The following is a 23,542-nucleotide window of genomic DNA, read 5'->3' on the forward strand; positions in this document are numbered from 1 at the left end:
TGCAAATCAAAACCACAATGAGATACCATCTCACACCAGTTAGAATGGCGATCATTAAAAAGTCAGGAAACAACAGGTGCTGGAGAGGATGTGGAGAAACAGGAACACTTTTACACTGTCGGTGGGATTGTAAACTAGTTCAACCATTATGGAAAACAGTATGGCGATTCCTCAAGGATCTAGAACTAGAAATACCTTTAGATCCAGCCATCCCATTACTGGGTATATACCCAAAAGATTATAAGTCATGCTGCTATAAAGACACATGCACACGTATGTTTATTGCGGAACTATTCACAATAGCAAAGACTTGGAATCAACCCAAATGTCCATCAGTGACAGACTGGATTAAGAAAATGTGGCACATATACACCATGGAATACTATGCAGTCATAAAAAAGGATGAGTTTGTGTCCTTTGTAGGGACATGGATGCAGCTGGAAACCATCATTCTCAGCCAACTATTGCAAGAACAGAAAACCAAACACCGCATGTTCTCACTCATAGGTGGAAACTGAACAATGAGATCACTTGGACACAGGAAGGGGAACATCACACACCCGGTCCTACTGTGGTGAGGGCCGGGGGGAGGGATAGCATTAGGAGATATACCTAATGTAAATGATGAGTTAATGGGTACAGCACACCAACATGGCATATGTATACATATGTAACAAACCTGCACGTTGTGCACATGTACCCTAGAACTTAAAGTATAATAATAATAATAATAATAAAAGGAAAAGAAATGGAAAAAGAAAAAAAAAGAAAATCAGCATCTTCCTTGTTGCGTCTACCAAGTATTAGTTCCTAGGTTTCCTTTTAATTTCATTAGTGCCTTTTAATTTCATTTGTTAACTTTCCTAATTATTAAAAATTGTTATGGTAAAAAATTAAAAATTTATTATTTTACAGCTTTTTTTTTTTTAAATAGACGAAGTCTCACGCTGTTGCCTGGGCTGGAGTGCAATGGTGCGATCTTGGCTTAGTGCAACCTCCACCTCCCAAGTTCAAGCAATTCTCCTGCTTCAGCCTTCCGAGTACCTCGGATTACAGGTGCTTGAACACCATGTCTGGCTAATTTTTTTATATTTCTAGTAGAGACTGGTTTCACTATGTTGGCCAGTCTACTTTACAGCTTTTAAATAGTTGCTTTTTATTATTTATTTAAGAGATGGGCTCTCGCTATGTTGGCCAGGTTGGTCTTGAACTCCTGACCTCAAGTGATCCTCCCACCTCAGCCTACCAAAGTGGTGGGATTACAGGTATACACCACCACACCTGGCCTGAAGAACAGGTTTTTAAACAAAAAAGTTATTTATCATCGAACTTATCTCTTAAAAAATCCAATATATGTTCCAAAGATGTTTTAAATTTCTCAGATCACATCAATCCCAAGTGCAAAACTCACTAATAGTTTCTCATGATTAAAATTAAACCTAAATTTTAAATTCTTTAATATGATCTATAAGCCCCTTACCTTTCTGGCCTTGTAATCCCTTCAACCTCATTTCAAACCACTCTCTCTCCCCCACTTTCTCCATAGGAGCAGACTAGATTTCTTGCTAAGCCTCAAGTACAATTGTTTTTGCTGAATCAACAGTCTTTTCATTTGCTGTTTCATTTTGCTGCCTAGGTCACTCTTCTAGACATTGCCCACCACTTCCATCACCTTGGAAGTTTCTGCTTGAATATCATTACCTCAAGGAAGGCTTCCCTGACCACTTTATCAAAATAGGACTTCCAATTCCAAACCCAATTACCTTCTATCTACTTACCATGCTTTATTTTTCTCTTTGGAACATGTCACATTTTGAAATTATATTATGTAATTATTTACTTGTTTATTGTTTGTGTTCCCTAATAAGGTAGTAAGCTCCATGCAGGCAAGGACTCCATCTCCTTCACTGTTTATGCCAGCTCCTAGTTATAGTGGCAGGAGGCAGTCAAATGCCTAGGCAGATAGGGGCAGGTCCCCAGTGAAACCCGGCCTTCAAGCCGATGACAGTTTAAAGCCTAGCTACAAATCTCCGGTAAATCCACAGACTCAACTGAGAACCTCTCTTCCTCTTTGGCATGCTTTCCTCTGATTCATCCCTACCCTTCACTTATTTTACATGTACCTACCCTTTCCTAATTTGTTTTCTAAACTGTTGTGCCCCTGGAGCCTTTGTTTTAGCCTTTTTTGCATAGTCACAAACCAATCAGCACACACTCCCCAGTTCTGAGCCCATAAAAGCCCCAGACCTAGCCACACTGAGAGAGAAACCACCCAACTTCAGGTGGGGGACCACTGCTGCAGCTCCTCTCCACTGAGAGCTGTTTCCTTGCTTAATAAAAATTTTCTCCACCCTTCTCACCCTTTGATTGTCAGTGTAACCTCATTCTTATTGGATGCAGGACAAGAACTTGGGACCCACTGAAGGCGGGTACACAGAAGGCTGTAACACTGTGGCCCTCTGCTGGCAGAGGGGCCACATCCCACATGACAGGAAGCAGCAGCAAGGCCAAGGCAGCTCTGGAGGCGCAGGCTAGAGCAGGGCAACCGGACTGACAGCGTTGTTAAGGCACCTCTGTCTGTCTGGCTGCAGACAATGGGACTAAAAGAGCTCATTAGTATGTTGTAACACGCCCCTCTGGGGCTTCAGGGTCGTGGGCACCCTTACCTGGGCGCCCCTGTGTTCCCCTCGTCTGGAGACCAGAGCCCACTGTGGAAGTCGCTTGCAACACACCTGGTCCAGGAACAAGCCCCATGTGGAGCCCAATCTTGTGCGGGCACTTGGACTGGCCAGCCAGACCCTGCATTCAGGGGCGCACACATCCGCTCCTGCCAGGGACTGAGCACGCAATTGAGGCAGCCGTGGGATCCATGCTGGAGTGCAAGACAGGCGTGGCCTGGCGGGTCAAGTAAACAGGGCATCTCCTGCAGGCCTGAGCAAGGCCTGGGGAGGGGCATCGTTGGCCAGAGGTCTCTTGTTGGCAAAGTAATCAAGAAAAATCCTGTATCCCTAGAATAATCCCTGGCAGATGGTTGGTACACAATTTTGCTTTATTTTTAAATGAATGAATTAACAAATAAATAAATGGATGACGTTTTCAATGATGAATGTTAAAAAAGTTTTAAAGTAACTTTAAAAAAAATTGCCTTAATAGGTTAAAATAAAGTATACAAAGGCCAACTATTTAGATTAGAAGATCTTCTTTAGAAGTTCTTACATTTAAAGTGTTCCTTAATGATGTGCGAAGTATTTTAAAAAGTCATCAGTATACGTAGGATGTCATTTTTTTTTTTTTCTATTTTGAAACCAGATTACATTTCTCTCTCTCTCTTTTTTTTTTTTTTTTTTGAGACGGAGTCTCGCTCTGTCACCCAGGCTGGAGCGCAGTGGCGCAATCTCAGCTCACTGTAAGCTCCCCGTCCTGGGCTCATGCCATTCTCCCGCCTCAGCCTACCGAGTAGCTGGGACAACAGGCGCCCGCCACCGCGCCTGGCTAATTTTTCTGTAGTTTTAGTAGAGACGGGGTTTCACTGTGTTAGCCAGGATGGTCTCAATCTCCTGACCTCGTGATCCGCCCGACTCATTCTCCCAAAGTGCTGAGATTACAGGTGTGAGCCACCGCGCCCAGCCCCAGATCACATTTCTGTTTGAAAACAACTTAAGTCTGAATTACACTTGCTTTTAAGTGTTACATTTTTATAAAAACTGGGATTGTATATCTACAAACTCTTTGAGAAAGTATCTCTATTAGATTGCAAAAACCCTGCCTCAAAAACCCTGCCTCGGTGTTATGTAGTTTCTAGTGTGGGCAGACAATAAATATGTAGATTACACATGCATTAGAAAATTTAAATGTTAGGGGGCAAAAAGAAAGCAAGGTAAGGGGCGGGGGCTGCAATTTAAAATAGAATGGTCAGAGTAATCCTTACTGAGGAAGTAACATTTGAGCAAAAGTTTAAAGAAGGTGAGGAAACTATCAGTATGGTCAAAATAATGCACTTCAGATTGAGGAGGTAATTTTAAAAGAGGATATGCAAACGATTAAGGAATTTTTCTATCATAAGATAAATGTACAGCTTCCTAAGATGATTATTTTGGAAGACTTAGCATTTATTTGGATGGCATGATGTAGTAGTTTAAAAGTCAAATCACTTTATTTCTTAGTCACACTTTGTATACTGCATATGATGGTTTCTTTTTGTAGAGAGAGACTCATAGGATACATGTTATAGAGAGCTGGGATAATAAAGAAATCCATGACATCTATATTGGAAACAAATCTTTTCCAATTTTTTTTTTTTTTTTTTTTTTTTGAGACAGGGTCTTACTCTGTCACCCAGGCTGGAGTACAGTGGTGCGATCTTGGCTCACTGCAGCCTCAACTTCCTAGGCTTAAGTGATCCTCTCACCTCAGCCACTAGGGTAATTGGGACCATAGGTATAAGCCACAATGCCAAGCTAATTTTTTGTAGAGATGAGGTTTCACCATCATGCCCAGGCTGGTCTCAAACTCCTGGCCTCAAGTGATCCATCCACCTCGGCCTCCCAAAGTGGTTAGATTATAGACGTGAGCCACGGTGCCTGACCATCTTTTCCCTTTCAACATATTAGTTCATTCACTTTATTTGTTTATTTATTAAAGGCCACAATTTAAAGAATGACTTAATATTGAAGTGCTGAAATGTGTTAATATGAAAATTACTGTCAGAAGTCTGCCACACTATTTGCCTTTGTGATGGTTAGTTTTCTGCCTCAATTGGATAGGCTATAGTACCCAGTTATTCAGTTAAACAATACTGGGGTTAATACCTACAATCAGTTGACTTTAGGTAAAGGACATTATCTTCACAATCTGAATGAGCCTCATCCAATCAGTTGAAAAGCCTTAAGAGCAAAGCTGAGATATACTTGAAGACGAAATTTTGCTTCAAGAGTACAGTGTGGCCCGAGAGTTTTCAGCCCATTGGCCTCCTTACAAATTAAATACTTGTCAGCCCCTTAGTTGCTTAAGCCAATTTCTTGAAATAAATTTCTGTAAATGTACATAAACATGGATCAATACATATATGATATATTCATATATATACAATATACACAGATATATACATATACACATACATATATATATTCCCCCCTACTGATTCTGTTTCTCTGGAGAACCCTGAACAATACAATCCTCCTCTTAGACTAGATTAGAAGCTACTCTAGGAAAGTCATCATGTCTTCTTATGATCCCTGTGTTTAATATAGCTCATAGCATGATGCTTTCTTGATGGAATAATTTATAAATGAATATTTTAATTTCATAGGTAGATGGAAGGTACTTTTAACCATTAAGAAGCAGAAGAAATTATCATATGAACATTTATAAGCTTTTTTTCTTGCCATTTCTTCCAGGAATAAACATTTATAACTTCTATGCAATAAGATCAAAAGATAAGAAGAAAAATGACAATGAAAAAATAAAACAAAGTGCATATATCTAATATATATGATGAACTTACTACAAAAACATGTAAAATCACTGTAACTCATCTATAGGAGAAAACCTAGACTTATTTATTGTCCTTTATATATTATGATATCATAATATATATAATATATATTTAAAATATTATTTAAAATTAGGCTGTGATAAGTTAATGATGCATATTTAAACCCTAGAGCAATCACCAAAGATATAAAACAAAGAAATATAGCTGTTAAATCAATAAATAAGCAGAATACTTATTATAAAATTTCCTCTTTATATCTGTTGAAACACTTGTCCAGACCCATTTTGTCTAATATTATTTTAGCCATCTTGACTTTCTGATTATTAGTGTTTGCATGGTATATTTAACACATCCTTCAACTTTTAACCTACCTGTGTTTTTATATTTAAAAGCCACTCCTTCTATTTAGTATAGCAGGAGTCTACTCCCTATATCTACCCCCCTACAAAAAGCCAATTGCTTATTTTGTCTATGTCTATGTTCCAGTAAATAAAGCTTTACTGGAACATAGACATACCTACTTGTTTACATTTTGACCTCTGATAAGAGAGTTGAGTAGTTGTGACAGAAACAGTATGAACCTTAATCCTAAAATATTTACAATGTGTCCTTTTAATAAAAAGTTTGCCAACCCCTGGAGTTGTTTATTGGGTTTTTATCAGTCTGATGGAAAAAAAAGCCTTTTATCTGAGTGTTTTGACAATTTATACTTAATACAATGATGATATAGTTGGTTCTAAGTTTAGAACCTTGCTATTTGTTTTCTACTTATTCCACCTGTTCTTTCATTTTTAATGTTGTCTTCTTTTGAAATGATCGATTTTTTTTTTTTTTTTTTTTTTTTGAGACAGAGTATCACACTATTGCTCAGGCTACAGCACAGTCGTGCAATCATGGCTCACCACAGCCTCAACCTCCTGGGCTCAAGTTATCCTCCCATTTCAGCCTCAGCCTCAGCCTATGGGACTACAGGTTTACACCACTATGCCTGGCTAATTTTTAATTTTTTTGTAGATACAGGGTCTCATTATGTTGCCCAGGCTGGTCTCAAACTCCTGGATTCAAGTGATCCTCCTCCCTTGGCCTCCCAAAGTGTTTACTTACAGGCATTGGCCATCATGCCTGGCCAATTCTCTAGTATTCTACTTCATCTCCTCTATTGATTTATCAGCTATATTTCTTTGTTTTATATCTTTGGTGATTGCTCTAGGGTTTAAATATGCATCTTTAACTTATCACAGCCTAATTTTAAATAATTGCCTATAATTACCTAATAATATAATGACCTTAAGACACAATATCTGAAATGTCTGGGACCAGAATTCATTCAAATTTTGAATGTTTTCAAATTTTGGAATATTTATGTTAAACAGATTGAGACTCCCTAATCTAAAAATCCAAAATCTGAAATGTTCCAATGATCATTTCCTTTGAGCATCGGGTTGGCACTCAGAAAGTTTTGAATTTTGGAGCAATTTGGATTCTGGGATTAGGAATATTCCGCCTGTACTACCATTTCTCCCTTCCAATCTTTGTAGTGTTGTCATATATTTTACTTCTACATATGTGATAACAAAATATTCTTTCCTATTTTTCAGTGTTTTTTACTTAAGCAGTTATGTTTTTAAATATATAAACAATTTATGTTTATATATTTATGTTTAAATTTATGTATACCCATATATTTACAATTTCTAGGGCTCTTCATTCCTCTGCAGAGATCGAGTTTCCATCTAGTATAATTTTTCTTCTGCCTTAAGACTTTATTTAACATTTCTTGTAACAAGAAGAGATTTTTTTTTCTCAAAATGTCATCATTTTAGATGTTTCTTCCTGGATACAGAATTTAAGGTTTATAAGTCTTCATCTTTTGATACTGATCTCATTCCATTACCTTCTGGTTTGCATTGTTTCCGATGTGAAGTCAGTTCATTTTTATCTTGCGTTTTGTTTGTGATGTGCCTTTTTTTTCATTTACTTTTATGACTTTTCTCTTCATCACTGGTTTGAGAAATGATATGTGTTGGTGTGGTTTTCTTCTCTATTTGAAGTTAAATGAACTTGGATTTTTATGTTTCCATTTTTTATCCAATGTGGAACAATTTTGGCCATTATTTTTTCAAATTTTTTTCTGCCCTCACCCCTTCTGCAACTCCAATTCCATATTTGTTATACCTCATGGTACCAGGACACTTAGGTGCTGGGGGTTTTTATTTGGTACAGAGGAGGGGGAGGGTTCAGTTTTCTTACTCTCTGATTCAGTTTTTATTTTACTTCACTTACTTTTTTTTAGACTTGGGGACTGGCTAGGATGTCCAGGCTGGAGTGCAGTGGCTATCCACATGTGTGATCTTAGCATACTACAGCCTGAAATTCCTGTACTCAAGGTATTCTTCCACTTCAGTCTCCTGAGTAGGTAGGACTATAGGCATGTGCCACTGTACCCAGCAGTGGTTCAGATTTTCATATTCTTCAAGTCTATTGATCTTTGTTATTGGCGATGTTTATTGCATTGAGAAACCCATCCAGTGGATATTTCATTCAGATGCAGGAATTCCTAGAGCTAAAAAATATATTTTCTAAGACTCTCTTCATTATTTTAATGTTTTACTTTATATCCTTGTATATATGTACAATTCGATGTTTTTAAGTCTTTGCTGTTTACATTATTGCTGTCATTTCTTGCTCTGTTTCTACTGATTGTCTATTCTCTTTGTTTGGGGTTACATTTTCCTACTTTTTCATGTCTTATTATTCTTGGCTAGATGCGATCACTATCAGGGTTTTGTAAAATGTTTAGATTTAGTTGTCTTCCCATCTGGCTCTTTGTGTCTACTCTCAACTTGGTTAAAAACTATAAGGAAAAACTTTCTCCAAATCACAATGGCAAAATGTCCTGCTGTTAAATAATCATAAGTCTCTATCTTAATTTGAGGCTCTTTTCTGCATGACTGTTTTAATTTCTCTTTACTCTTTTAAGGGCAATTTGATTTTGGTAATATTCAAGGCACTGTAAAGTGTTTCCTCCACGATGCTGCATCTACCCTCTTGTTGACAAATTACATGAAAGGATTGTGACTGCTTCTTCTTTGTTTCCTTTTACTCATTGTATTAGTAGTCTGTTTTCACACTGCTGATAAAGACATACCCAAGACTGGGAAGAAAAAGCGGTTTAATGGACTTACAGTGCTACATGGCTGGGGAGGCCTCACAATCATGCCGGAGGGCAAAGGAAGAGCTTGTGCTAGGAAACTCTCGTTTTTAAAACCATAAGATCTCGTGAGACTTACTCACTACCATGAGAGATAACAGCACATGAAAGATCCACCTCCATGATTCAATTACCTCTCATTGGGTACCTCACACAACATGTAGGAATCCAAGATGAGATGTGAGTGGTGACACAGCCAAACCATATTACTCATTCTTTATTATTTTTTTGACTTTCATTCTAGTACTATATTGAAACTAAACCAGCAATTCAACTGCCAGCTCCAGTCATCCTTTTCTCAGCCCTAACATTCTATGTGTTATAGAGGTAAAGAAATAATTACAGTTTGAGAAGTACTTTAATAGACATATGCAAATCATGCTAAATATCCACACTTAAAGACTACCCTATGCAAACCCATCAATTCAAGAATTACAAGACATTTTAAAAGGTAGCAAAATGTGACCTAAAACAAGAGAAAAGACAGTCATTAGAAACAGATCAAGGTCTCCTAGGCTCAAGCAATCCTCTTGAATAGCTGGAACTATAGGCATGTACTACCATGCCTGGCTGATATTTTACTTTTTTATATATATATACATATATATATATTTAATTTTTACTTTTTATATTTTTTAGTAGAGAGGAGGCCTCTCTACTTATGTTGCACAGGCTGGTCTTGAGCTCCTTAGCTCAAGTGATCCTCTCACCTTAGTCTCCCAAAGTGTTGGGATTATAGGCATGAGCCACCACACCTGAACATCAATTTTTTATAAAACAGAAATGAGTAGTATATTACTCAGAATAGTTTATTCCATGAATGTATATCTATTTCACCCCACACTTTTGGATATTTAAATTGTTTTCGAATATCATGATTAAATAGTTCTTGATAATACATTTTGGAGAAATTTCTAGAAATGTAGTCTCTGGGTCAAAGGGTGCACACATATATATAGCTTTTGTGTGAGTTTCTTTCAGAAAAATAATACCAAGATGTTGGAATAGTACAATGTCTAGTTCCCTCTCCAAAGACCAACTCCTATAGGAAATATAAAGAAAAAAAAACAAGAAATAAAAAACCCCGAAAACTCCCAGGGAATAAAGGGGGTGAAAAAGGATAATTTGGAACTGGTAAGTGTGCTAGCTGGTGGCTTGGGCCTTGGATCTGGGGCAGGAGGCAGTCCTTCAAAGATGTGGGAGGATAAAACAGGAAATGAACTATTGGAGTTCTGCTTTTGATTTTTCCATGACTTGAGTAAAAAACTTACTGTTCCCATATCTACAGGGACTCAGACTACAGACTAAATGCCCTCAGAAGTAAACTGTACTTATAAAAAGCTGAGGAAAACAAGTGGAGACTAACTAACCGTAGGCAGTAATTTCTCTGCCCTTTCCCACTAAACCATAAAGCTGGTAAATTACAACCAATAGCTTTGGCTGCTGTTCTCCCTGGTGGGATCAGGAAGGAGGGGAGAGATGGTGAAGCAGATATCTGAGGTGTCATTTTGTAGACTTGATAAATTAACTGTGATTTCTCAAGTAGCCTGGGGCTTTTCTACCTACCTTCCATCCTCTGAGCTCACTGAAAATGACACAGACTGAGTGCTAGTCTCTTCCCACATGTGAAGTCATAGTAGCCAATATCCCCAAAGAAAAACTATCTTACAGGTCAACATATCAAAACATTGAAGAAGCACAACTGTTTTCAAAGAAAAATAAAATATTGGCATACAGATACTAAGAGAAGCAGAAATATTAGATACGATAGCCCAAGAACTTAAAATGATCCTAGTAAACATACTAAAAGAGATAAGGGAAGATATTAGCAGCATATAATAAGAACAAGAGAACAAAGAAGCAAGCAGAAATATTAGGCACAAAAATATAATACTTGACATATATAGACTGGATAAATAATAGAATTTAAATGAGGAGTAAATTAATGAATCTGGAGATCAGTTTGAGGCAATCTTCAAACCTAAGAACAATGATATAGAAAATATAAAAGAAAGGCTAAGGGATTGACAGTGCTAACATCTGAATAACAGGAGACTCAGAAAGAAAAATAGGCTGGGTGTGGTGGCTCACACCTATAATCCCAGCACTATGGGAAGCCAAGGCAGGAGGACCACTTGAGGCCAGAAGTTCAAGACCAGCCTGGCTAACATGGCAAAACCCCATCTCTACCAAAAAATACAAAAATTAGCTGGGCATAGTGGTGTGTGTCTGCAGTCCCAGCTATTCAGGAGGCTGAGGTGGGAGAATCACTTGAGTCCACGAGGAGGAGGTTGAGTCGAGATTGTGCCACTGCACTCCAGCCCAGGTGACAGAGTCAGACTCTGTCTTTAAAAAAATAAATAAATAAATAAATAAATAAATAAATAAAAAATAAAAACAAGGATGTATTTGAAGGAATAATGGACTTGAACAGGACAAAAAAAAATCATGGATTTTATTTTTTAAATTAATTTTAATTTTTTTTTTTTTTTTTTTTTTACAATGGTGACTAGGGAAGATCATGGATTTTCAAAGTATTGAAGGAAAAATCTTAAAACCTAGATTTTTACATATGGCAATGCAGTCATTCAAATATGAAGCTATGATGACATATATTTCCAAGCATACAAGGCCTCAGAAGACAGTTTCTGATAAAATGCTTAAATAGAAACAAATATGAAAGATAATTAAAAGATGTGTGAAGTAATGCTGATAAAATATCCTGGCAAAATTTGTTGTTTTTTAAAAATAGCCAACAGCTAAGAAAAGGAGAGCATAGGAGCATAATGGTTTAGGATTTAAAGTAGATAGTAGCAAATGATGGGGTAGGAGAAGATGAAGAGACAAAGGGATGCCAGAATGTACAAGATTCTTTGTAGGAGATATATATATATACACACATCCAATTTTTTTTTTTTTTTAGTAAGAAAAGATTCAAAATAAATTCAGAAAACATTCAAAGTGTGGGAAAAACTTAGACATCGAAAATGGTGAAACACACGGTAATGTATAAACAATTATAATATGTTTACTGACTATTTCATTTATTTTTGTTAGTGTGTACATGAACTTCCTACGTATGATCTTTACTCCTTTTTCCTTTTGTAAGGGGAAATACCCTTCATTTTTCTTCTGATAATACATGGTCACTATATGGTTCAAACTCTAAGATAAGGGGAAAATCTCCTGGAGTTAACTACAATTAGATACATACTATATATCAAATGTAGAGGACATCAGACCATATAGTTGCTCATTTCTTCTGCAACACTTACCTTCCTGAACATGATGCTTTACTTATTCTTTTATCAAAATATTCATCTTGACACATGTAACCAGAAGTTTTAAGAGCTATAAGGAAGTCAATTCAGGGCATTATTAACCGAAATTTCTAGTTATGCAAAAGCAGGATACTGTTGTAGTGCAGGATTAATTTAGGTATGTGGCAGAGGGAGTTTAACTGAAGATCAGGCAGATCAGAGACCAGTGATCAGGGTTAGGACAATCAATTCCCAGTCAGTACAAAAGTGGGGTGACCATTACATGGCTCAGTTGAATGTGGGCACTGAGATTAGCTCAGTATTTCCTGACTCAAAGGAAACTCAGTCTGGGGTCTACCTGAGGGTGAGAAGAATACCAGCTGCCATCAAAAGCCACTGGAAGGTGAGTGGAAGAAGCTGAGAAGGAAACCTGAATTGACCAAAAAGCATTAAAGATGTATACAATTGTCAAAGATATGTCCTCACAAAAATCCCCAGAACCAGATAGTTTTATATATGAGTTTAGTACATATTAAAGAAACAGCAAATTCCTTTCTTAAAAGGAGCAAACATGCACATCTCATTTTAGAAGGCTAGTGTAATCTTAATTATAAAACCAAACAAGGAAAATAAGAAAATTACACTGCATTTCACTTAATAATATAGATTCCAAAATCTTCAATAAGATATTTGCTAACCAAACACAACAGTGTATTAAAGAATAATACATCACGATCAGGTAATACTTCATGATGCAAACTATGAATGCATGGATGGTTTAATATTAGAAATTCTATACACATAATACATAACATTAATATACCACAGGATGAATACCAAATGATTATTTTAACATACACATCATAAAAAGCACTGATAAGGTGTAATAGCTTTTTATAAGACTGCTTAGCAAACTAAAAATAGAAGAACCTTTCTTAATTTGGTAAATGTTATATATTAAAAACATTTTGTAAGTATTGAGAAACTTTAGGTTCACCTCCTTTATGATCAGACATGAGATGGCCAATGTCACTACTACTCTTTAACATAGTTCCAGAGGAACTATCCAAAGATATAGGAAAGAAGAAAGAAGTTTAAATATAAAGAGAGGAAGAATGGAAATATCATCATTAATTTCAAATGATTATAATCATCTATTTCCAAAAAAAAGAACAATCTGTTAAGAATAAGAGGGTTTAGCGATATAGTTAGAACAAAGACAAACTTTTAAAAAAATCAGTAGCACTCATGTACTCCAGCAATAAACATCAAGAAAATATTTTTAATGGAATATTTAAAATCTGAATGTCTATTTAAAGAACATCATGCATAACATTTAAAAGTTGAAAGAATGGAAGCAGATATTTTATAATATCTAAACTGATAGAAATTAATATCGAGCATATACAACAAATTCCTATAAAACAACTGGACCCACATGAAAACATGTATAGAGAATATGTAGAAGCAAGTTCAGAAGAGGGAAATCAAAAGGCCAACAAGTATATGATGAGATACTCAAACTCAATAGTGATTTTAAAAAACCCAAATTAAAACAATGATCTATAAAATTACACACATTAGGCTGAAAACATGAATAAGCTGGATAATATTAAGGGTTGGCATGGATGATGAGAAGGTTATTGCTGAGGCTGTAAGACCAAAGTATTTATGTGGAGGAGCATCTGATAGAGATTGGTTAAATCAATCATAAACATACATTCTGTTACCCAGCAATTCTGCTCCTGTGTATATATTCTAAAGACATCCTTGCAAAGTTCCATGATAGGACATGATGAACATGAGGATGTTCATTATGATGTTTGTGGTAAAAGGTAATTGAAAGCAATTTGGATGGCAAACACTGAGGAAAATGGGTAGTGAAAATATGGCCGCCGTATACTATGGATTACCTTGTAGCAGTAAGAAGCAGTAAAAACATGGCAACATAAATAAAGTTTAAAACTTAAGGTTACATGAAATAAAATAGTAAGAATCACAATAAGATACACAGCATGATATCACTTATGCTTATTTAAATTTCATGTATATAGGTCAGGGTAAGGAGAGGTCAGAGGTAAAACAAATTGTACCATAAGATGATAACTGTTGAAGCTGACATATAGACACATGGCGGTTCATAATATTCTCCCTTTCCTTTTTATTTATTGAAATTTCTCATAAAAAATTTTAAAATTTATGCATACAAAACAATACTCATTATGAAAATATAAACAAAATAGAACAGTACAATAAATATTATTTTAGAATATCATAATATTAGAATGATTTCCTATGGGTCAAGGGCAGGAGAATGAGACTGGAAAATGTATAAATAAATAAAACAAGAAGTGCTTTGCATGAACCAGTAATGACTTTGCCCCATGAACCTAGGAGTGTGATTAACTCTGCTTTCTCTTTGTGTATGTAAAAAGTCTTTTTTAAAAAAATAAAAAGATGCCAGGCGAGGTGGCACATGCATGTAATCCCATCACTTTGGGAGGCTGAGGTAGGAAGATGGCTTGAGCCTAGGAGGTCTGGGCAACAGAATAAGACCCTATCTCAAAACAAACAAACAAACACACAACAACATCAAAAAACAGAAAGTTCCCGGGATGGTTAATGCACACCTGTAGTCCTAGCTGCTTGAGAGGCTGAGGTGGGAGGATTGCTTGAGCCCGGGAGCTCAAATCTAGTCTGAGCAACTTAAAGAGACTACATCTCTTAAAATAAAGATATATATATCTTTTATTTATATTATATACAATTATAACATAATTTATTATATATAATAAATTTATTATATCTCTATATAATGATGTATTTATAGATAATAAAATTTATGTATTATATATAAAATTATATATATATAATTTTTTTTTACTAGAAGCATCTGATTTAGACTGTGGAGAAAAAGGAACCATAAAAATAGTTATCTAATCATTATAATTCAGAAAACAATTGAATAGCTCTTTCAAGTAACTAAGTCACCATATATAACTACGTAAATGAATTAGAAATAAGTAATATCACTTATGTTTTCAAGAGAAGTCATTTCTGACAATAATATTCATCATAGAAAACTGGCAAAAATCATTAAACAGTTAACCACAAAGTAAGGAGAAAAAATAGACTCTAAATACTTGCACTCTAAAATAATAAAGAAAAATAGGAAAAAGAAAAAACACTCCTGCACTAGGGGCTGTAAACTGTTTTACTTGGCTTATGTAGTAGCAAAAGTAGACTTTTTTTCAAAGAATATATTTTATGCTGATATTTAAAAATAAGGATTTTTCAAATCTATTTCTGTTCTTTAAAAAAACTACTGAGAATTGATTTTTACAGCATCTCATTTCCATTTAGCAAGGATCCTAGAACTGAATAGGAGCATCCTGTTTACAGGTCACATACTCTCCAGGCTTCCATTGTCCCCATTTGGCAAGCAACATGAAAATACTGTTTCTGGAGGTTTATTCCACTTGTATCTCACTTGAGATTTTAACAAAATGTGGTCAGAAATTTACTTAGTCATGTAAGTATGTAAGCAGTCATGGGAGGCATGAACAGAATGTGCTACGTGAAAGAATATGCCAGGTAAAGAGAAATTTTTGAGGAGCCATGACAAAATGAAAAGGGGTTTGGTATTCAGGGGTTAAAATGCTATGAGTATATGAAACTATGACGGAGTGTTTTGGACTGGATAAAGAACAAGTTCTTAACTTGTTAAAAGGGCTGACTAATAAATACATGAAAAGAAAACAGTGCAATGGATGATAGTTTTTCTGTTTAATTATTTTTTCACATTAAATTCACTGAGTTGTATTCACAGGTCTGATAGCAGTTACTTTTTTAGTTTTTATTTTTTGAGATGCAGTCTTGCTCTGTCGCCCAGGCTACAGTGCAGTGGCGCGATCTCAGTTCACCACAAGCTCCGCTTCCCAGTTTCAAGCCATTCTCTTGCCTCAGCCTCCCACGTAGCTGGAACTACAGGCACACGCTGCCATGCCCGGCTAATTTTTTTGTATTTTTAGTAGAGACGGGGTTTCACCGTGTTAGCCAGGATGGTCTTGATCTCCTGACCTCATGATCCAACTGCCTCGGCCTCCCAAAGTGCTGGGATCACAGGCGTGAGCCACCATACCTGGCCAGAAGTGACTTTTTTTATTCTTTATTCTTAGCTGGTTTGCACTTGTGCATTACAATTTATCATTTTTTAATCAACAGCTTATTACAAATGAAATCTGATACTTTCTGTCAAGATGATATTACAGAATAAAAATTTGTGTCTGACTATGAATGAATGCAGTTGTGAGGTAACTTAGGGGCAGTGATAAGAAGTAAACAAGTTTAACAAGTCAAATTATAATGTGACAACCCTAACCATTTACATGAAATTATACATGGGGCTATAGTTACTATTTACCTTTAGTGCTTAACTCCTAAAGATCTTGTCTGTAAACCATAAAGCCTTCAATGTCTACTTCCCACATGTAGAAACTGACATCTTCAATGTACATCTAAAAGAGAAGCATAAGAAAATATAATGAGTTTGAGATTATAGATATTGCTTCACTTATTTTAAATATAAAAAAACTGAAATTATTCTCCATGACTTTCTATAATAAGCCTGGGCAAAGGGATGTGGGTATTATAGGACATATTTTATGTATACAAACAGCAATAACATTAGGATTTACCCTTTAGAAGAATCAGAATATTTTGTGGAACACATGTTATGATCCATGTCACAGGGTTGAGTACTTTCTATAATACTAATTTGATCTGGCTACCTAGTTTCTATGCAAAATTTTTATATAATTTAAAATACATAAATTCTGATGTCCTACATGAACAGAGCCCCATTCTAGAAAACAGTTTCCCTGCACAAAATTATTACAAAAATATTCTTAATTGCACTTGAGTTGCTTATAAAAGCCAAAATCATAGAAATCAATTAGTTCAGTATTCTGTCCTCATGAAAAATTCAAAATTCTATTTCTCTTATTACTTAAACCTCCCCAATCGTACTTTACACCAACCTGCTAAACTTAGCGTTAAAAAAAAGCCCTTTAAATAAAATTCCCTCTAACAGACAAACGCGATTATCCAGAGAGTGTTTTTTGCCTAAAGAACTTGATTGTGAATTCCTTGACAATGCAGTTAGGGAAACAGGATTTGGATGCTACAGTGCCATACTTTTAGTATGTAGTTTTTGTTTTTGTTTTGTTTTGAGACAAGGTCTCCCTATGTTGCTCAGGCTGGTCTTAGGCTCCTGAGCTCAACAGATCCTCCTATCTTATCCTCCCAAGTAAGTGGTTTTGAGTACTGGAGATTCTCAAGCCAAACATAAATTATTTTTGGATTAGAAATATCATTGCTCCTTTTGGTCATTAGAGCAGATGTCAGTTTTTCAGTTGCAGCTATAAATTCAAACACTTGAAACGCTTTTAAAATATCAGCAGACACATGAAAAAATGCTCATCATCACTGGCCACCAGAGAAATGCAAATCAAAACCACAATGAGATACCATCTCACACCAGTTAGAATGGCAATCATTAAAAAGTCAGGAAACAACAGGTGCTGGAGAGGATGTGGAGAAATAGAAATGCTTTTACACTGTTGGTGGGACTGTAAACTAGTTCAACCATTGTGGAAGACAGTATGGCCATTCCTCAAGGATCTAGAACTAGAAATACCATTTGACCCAGCCATCCCATTACTGGGCATATACCCAAAGGATTATAAATCATGCTGCTTGCCGGGCGTGGTGGCTCACGCCTGTAATCCCAGCACTTTGGGAGGCAGAGGCGGGCGGATCACGAGGTCAGGAGATTGAGACCATCCTGGCTAACACGGTGAAACCCCGTCTCTACTAAAAATACAAAAATTAGCCGGGCGTGGTGGCAGGCGCCTGTAGTCCCAGCTACTCAGGAGGCTGAGGCAGGAGAATGGTGTGAACCCAGGAGGTGGAGCTTGCAGTGAGCCGAGATCGCGCCACTGCACTCCAGCCTGGGCGACAGAGAGAGACTCCGTCTCAAAAAAACAAAAACAAAAACAAAAAAAACAAATCATGCTGCTATAAAGACACATGCACACGTACGTTTATTGCGGCACTATTCACAACAGCAAAGACTTGGAACCAACCCAAATGTCTATCAATCATAGACTGGATTTAAGAAAATGTGGTATATATAATGGAATACTATGCAGCCATAAAAAGGATGAGGTCATGTCCTTTGTAGGGACATGGATGAAGCTGGAAACCATCATTCTCAGCAAAGTATCGCAAGGACAAAAAACCAAACACTGCATGTTCTCACTCATAAGTGGGAACTGAACAATGAGAACACTTGGACACAGGGTGGGGAACATCACACACCGGGGCCTTTTGTGGGGTGGGGGCAGCGGGAGGGATAGCATTAGGAGATATATCTAATGTAAATGACGAGTTAATGGGTGCAGCGCACCAACATGGCACATGTATACATATGTAACAAACCACGCTGTGCACCTGTACTCTAGAACTTAAAGTATAATTAAAAAAATAAAAAATAATAAAAATCCTTTAAAAAAAAAAAGAAGGAAGGAATCTTAAAAAAAAAAAATAAAGAAATGGTGGGAGGAAGGTGGCAGACTCTTTTTAACACCAAGATCTCACGGGAATAAGAGTGTGAACTCACTCAGTCCCACAAGAATGACAAAGCCATTCATGAGGGATCCACCTCCATAACCCAAACACCTCCCACTGGACCCCCCTTTCAACACTGGGGATCAAAGTTCAACATGAGATTTGGAGGGTACAAGCTATATCACCATCCTTCAGATCTCAGCTTAGACACTGCTTAGACCAGAAAAACTTTCCTGATACCCTTATTCTGGTAAGGTGTCCTCCATTAGGCAATTGTGGCACTGCACACTACCCTATGATAGCAGTTATCATACTGTATTACAATGACCCGTGTGTTTGCCTGAATATTTCACGAAACTTTAAATTCTATAATAAAAGTAAAGATGACTATCTTGTTCATCGTGGCATCCCCAGCATCCATAGCACAGTTTCAGTGTAACAGGTGCTTAATAAGTACTTGTTAAAAATAATACTAGCTAATGTTTACTAAGAGTCTGATATGTAACAGCTACTACTTGAAGTGCTCTACATGTGCTGACTCATTTAATCCACAACAGTTAATCCACCTTCCAGTTTACAGATGAGAAATCCAAGGCACAGGAGGTTTGAGTGAATCGCAAAGGTCATAGCACTAAAGATTATGGAGCCAAGATTTGAACCTAAGCAGTCTGGTTGCAGAAGCCAAGTTTTTAACCACTATGCTATATTCTTAAATGTATACAAGCATGCAAAAATGCTGTCCTAGATATTTTGAGGAATACAAAAATGAGAGGGGAGTGGAACAAAAAAGTATACAGATACATAAAATACCCAACAGAGAATTATATAACATAAGGCTTTCTCGCTTTTAGAACACACAAACAGTAACAAAAGCTTTCTGTTTGGTGAGATGGGATTTGCTCACAGAGAAATATTTCAGTATAAAAATTCCTGAATTCAAATATGTTTGTGATTCAATTGCACAGTGGCAGTTGATATTTATGTTGAAAATGAAAAATAAAACCAACAAGTTATTCTGGACACCAAAAAAAAAAATAATAAAATAAAATAAAATATATTCACACTCAGCATATTCTTTACATGTTATCATTTAATTAGTATGAGGTAGGGCCAGGGCTCAGGTATTTTTAAAAAGCATGAAGGAAGGATATCTTTTTCTCCAGTTGAGAAACAATTTCACTGCAACTATTTAGCTTAGTTTCTACATATTAATAAGACATTAACTTCCAAAAATACTATTGACAGATGTCTATGAAAAATACTGAGTTACTTCTAATACAAATGCTAAATGTCAAAATGATTTGAAAGCTTCCATGATACACACAAACATACCTCAATGACCATGTAACATCTTAGATGCAAGGATGCAAGCATGATGTAATTGGTAGCTGGAGTGAATCTCTAACTGTAATGCACTTAAGGACCAAAGTAGTACTTTAAAATATAGAACCCCAGGTGCTTGCCCACAGTTCTGGTTCAGAAGTAGGCTGAGGCAGATTCTCTATTTTTTATAGGCATCTTGATTATAACGTAGATCTACAGTTCATGTAGAATTGTGATGTAAAGCACACATATGAATGCTATTACTAGACTCTCATTATTAGTATTTATGTAAATACTTCTTGAGTTTTCTAAGATTATATTTCTAATCATTAAAGATAATCCCGAGATCCACTGGCTTAGGAACTTTGAACATATAGTAAATAGGACTTCAGCAATAAATCAATGTAGACATATTAAAATAATGTTTATGGATTATATCTTTTGTAAGCTTTGCTATCCTCTTAGGTAAACTGTGTAGGTAGACAATCAATAAAATACTGTGGCAAAAAAAGAGAGAAATGTTATATTCCGTAATGAAAATTTTACTGAAAACCTCACATATAACTGGAAACATTCCCTTCATGGCTCAGAATTAATTTTTTTTTTTCTTCCTTAAGTTAGTGGGGGTGGCGGGCTGGGGAGAAGCACTTCTAGCTTCATTTTCTGTTTAAATACAAAGTCAAAAATTTTATAAAGAAAGTCTTGAATGGTCTCTCTCTCTCTCTCTCTTTCTCTCTCTCTCACACACACACACACACACACACACACACACACACACACACACACAGCTACTAAAAATAACATGAAATAGGCTGTTAATGTTTTAGTTTTGAAAATTGTTGCTGGGCATAGTGGCTCACTCCTGTAATCCCAGCACTTTGGGAGGCCGAGGCAGGTAGATCATCTGAGGTCAGGAGTTTGAGAACAGACTGGTCAACATGGTGAAACCCTGTCTCTACTAACAATACAAAAATTAGCTGAGTGTGGTGTGTGCGCCTACAATCCCAGCTACTCAGGAGGCTGAGATGGGAGAATCGATCTCTTGAACCCAGGAGGCAGAGGATGCAGTGAGCCGAGATCATGCCACTACAATCTAGCCTGGGCAACACAGCAAGACTCTGTCTCAAAAAAAAAAAATAAAAGAAAGAAAGAAAATTCTTATTAACAGGTCCCCAAATACTTTGCAATAAAAATACATTCATAGACATATACCATTTAAGATTTTTTTTTCTGAAAAAAACTCTAATAAACAGAGGTAATTATCTGAGTCTTTGTTATACATAACAAGGATGGAGACCTTAAAAACTACTAAACCAAAAAGAAAACTATACTTTAGCTCTTATCTTCCTTACCTAGTTTGAAGTACTCTTAATAAAGTATTCTTTTTACATGCATGTAATGCTAAAGATTTCAGATTTTCTACAAATTCAGATTTCTACAAATCAATCGACAGTTTATCATTGCAGTTTATCTTTTCCAACATATTTTAATAAGAACCAATAGCTCTGTAAATCACAAATAGTCTATATCACAAAATAATTCAATCATATTAATCTCTAATTATTAAAAATACAAGTTTCCAGATAATAGGCATTGTTAAGTATCACTAACATTTGTCATATAAATTACTAAAACTTATTTCTTGCTTTTAAATATAGTAAACAATAGCTAACATTCACTGAGTTCTAAATTATAAGTAGTATAGTTAATTCTCACAACAATCTTAAGAAGTGCTTATGTTCTTAAAAAGTAGAAAATAAAGAAGTGCTATTATCATCTATATTCTACAGATAAAGAGAGGAACATAGATCACGTAACTTATCCAAGGTTCCATAGCTAATAACTGGAAGAACTGCATTTCAAACTCCAGCAGTCTACAAATTAACTATGGCATTTCCTGAAGGCCCCATCCAGTAACCTAAAATCTCCAATAACTCTGGAAGCCTCAGAAATTAATATGAAGCTATCTTTTGTCAGGTTTTCCATCTGCAAACAGAATGCCATGGTGCTCCACTTCCAACTTTTCTTCTTCCTCACAAAAAAGACGATTACTAAGCTCCACTCAGCTCTACATACATTCTATTATTCCTGTGCAATCTAAATAATAAGGTCTCTATGATACAAAGAGTTTTCTTAAAACCTTGGTCTTGCTTCTACATGTAATATTCTATGTGCCTAATCACATTAAGATCATTAAGTATGGTTCAATACTGAGATATAAATTTGCGGTTTTAAAACATTTTCAATTCTCTTATAAAAATTATACCTTCTTAAACTATGACTGCAATCTCAATGTTTTATTGTATTTTCACAATAGCTATATATATTTATAAAATACAAAGTGAAGTTATGATTTATGATTACGATGCAAAAAACCTAAATGAAGCCAGTAAACATGTGCCCCTCAAATATTTAATATTCTTTGTGGTGAGAATATTTGAAATTTACTCTCTTAGCAATTTTGAATTTTACCATACTCTACTTTTTCTTTATCCATTCATCATCTTAGTTTGATTCTGTAACTTGGCTATTGTGAACAGTTCTGCAGAGAACATGGAAGTGCAGACATCTCTTAAAACAAACTAATTTAAAATGTTTTGGGTGAATATCCACAAATGGGATTGCTGAATCATAAGATAATCCTATTTTTAGTTTTTCGAGGAAGCGTCACATAGTTTTCCACACGTGTACATTTCCACCAACAGTGTACAAAGGTTTCCTTTTCTTTACGTCGTTGTCAACATTTGTTATCTTTTGTATTTTTTTTTTTTTTGGTAATGGTCATTCTGAGACGTGTGAAATTATATATCATTGCAGATTTAATTTGTATTTCCTGAATGATTAGCAATGTTGAGAAGTTTTTCATATATCAGTTGGACTTTTGTATGTCTTTTTTTGAGAAATGTATATTCAGGTCCTTTTCTCATTTTTAATGTTTTTTTAAATTATTATTATTTTTTTAAATTTTCTTGCTATTCAGGTGTTTGAGCTTATTATATATTTTGGACATTAACCCCTTATCCAATGTATGACTTGAAAATATTTTCTCCCAATCTGTAGGCTGTCTCTGCACATTGTTTCCTTTGCTGTACAGAAGCTTTTTCATTTGATATAATCCCTTTATCTATTTTTGTTTTTGTTGCCTGCAGTTTTGGGGTCTAAGTCCAAAAAATCAATACCCACACCAATTTTGCAGTTTCCCCCCTAAGTTTTCTTCTAGTAGTTTTACAGTTTCTGGTCTTAACACTTAAGTCTTCAATGCATTTTGAGTTGACTTTTGCATATGGAGTGAGATAAGGGTCCAATTTCGTTCTTCTATATGTGAATATCCAGCTTTCCCCAACATCATTTATTCAAGAGACTATCCTTTGCCATTGCTTATTGTTGACATCTTTGTCATAAATCAATTGACCATACATGCTTGGACTCATTTCTAAGCTCTCTATTCCAGTCCATTGGGGATGTGTTCATTTTAATTTTAATTTTTTTTTCCAGTACTACAGTATTTTTAATTACTATAGGTTTGTAGTACAATTTGAATTCAGGCAGTGTGATGCCTCCAGCTTTAATTCTTTTGCTCATGATTGCTTTGGCTATGCAAGTTTTTGTTGTGGCTCCATATAA

The 23,542-nt window shown here is 35.8% G+C and overlaps 1 protein-coding gene across 6 annotated transcripts in view; it reads right to left on the minus strand.

The window, feature by feature from the left end:
• MBD5 (methyl-CpG binding domain protein 5) overlaps window positions 1–23,542 on the minus strand; it is a 503,218-nt gene that overhangs the window by 308,474 nt on the left and 171,202 nt on the right. For all 6 annotated transcript variants that reach the window (XM_050752186.1, XM_050752177.1, XM_050752187.1 and 3 more), the window contains one exon: window positions 16,389–16,482. The gene's annotated coding sequence lies outside the window, so the exon portion shown is untranslated. The remainder of the gene's footprint in view (window positions 1–16,388; window positions 16,483–23,542) is intronic.

This window comes from Macaca thibetana, chromosome 12 (assembly GCF_024542745.1).
Source record: "Macaca thibetana thibetana isolate TM-01 chromosome 12, ASM2454274v1, whole genome shotgun sequence".
Lineage (NCBI taxonomy): Eukaryota > Metazoa > Chordata > Mammalia > Primates > Cercopithecidae > Macaca > Macaca thibetana.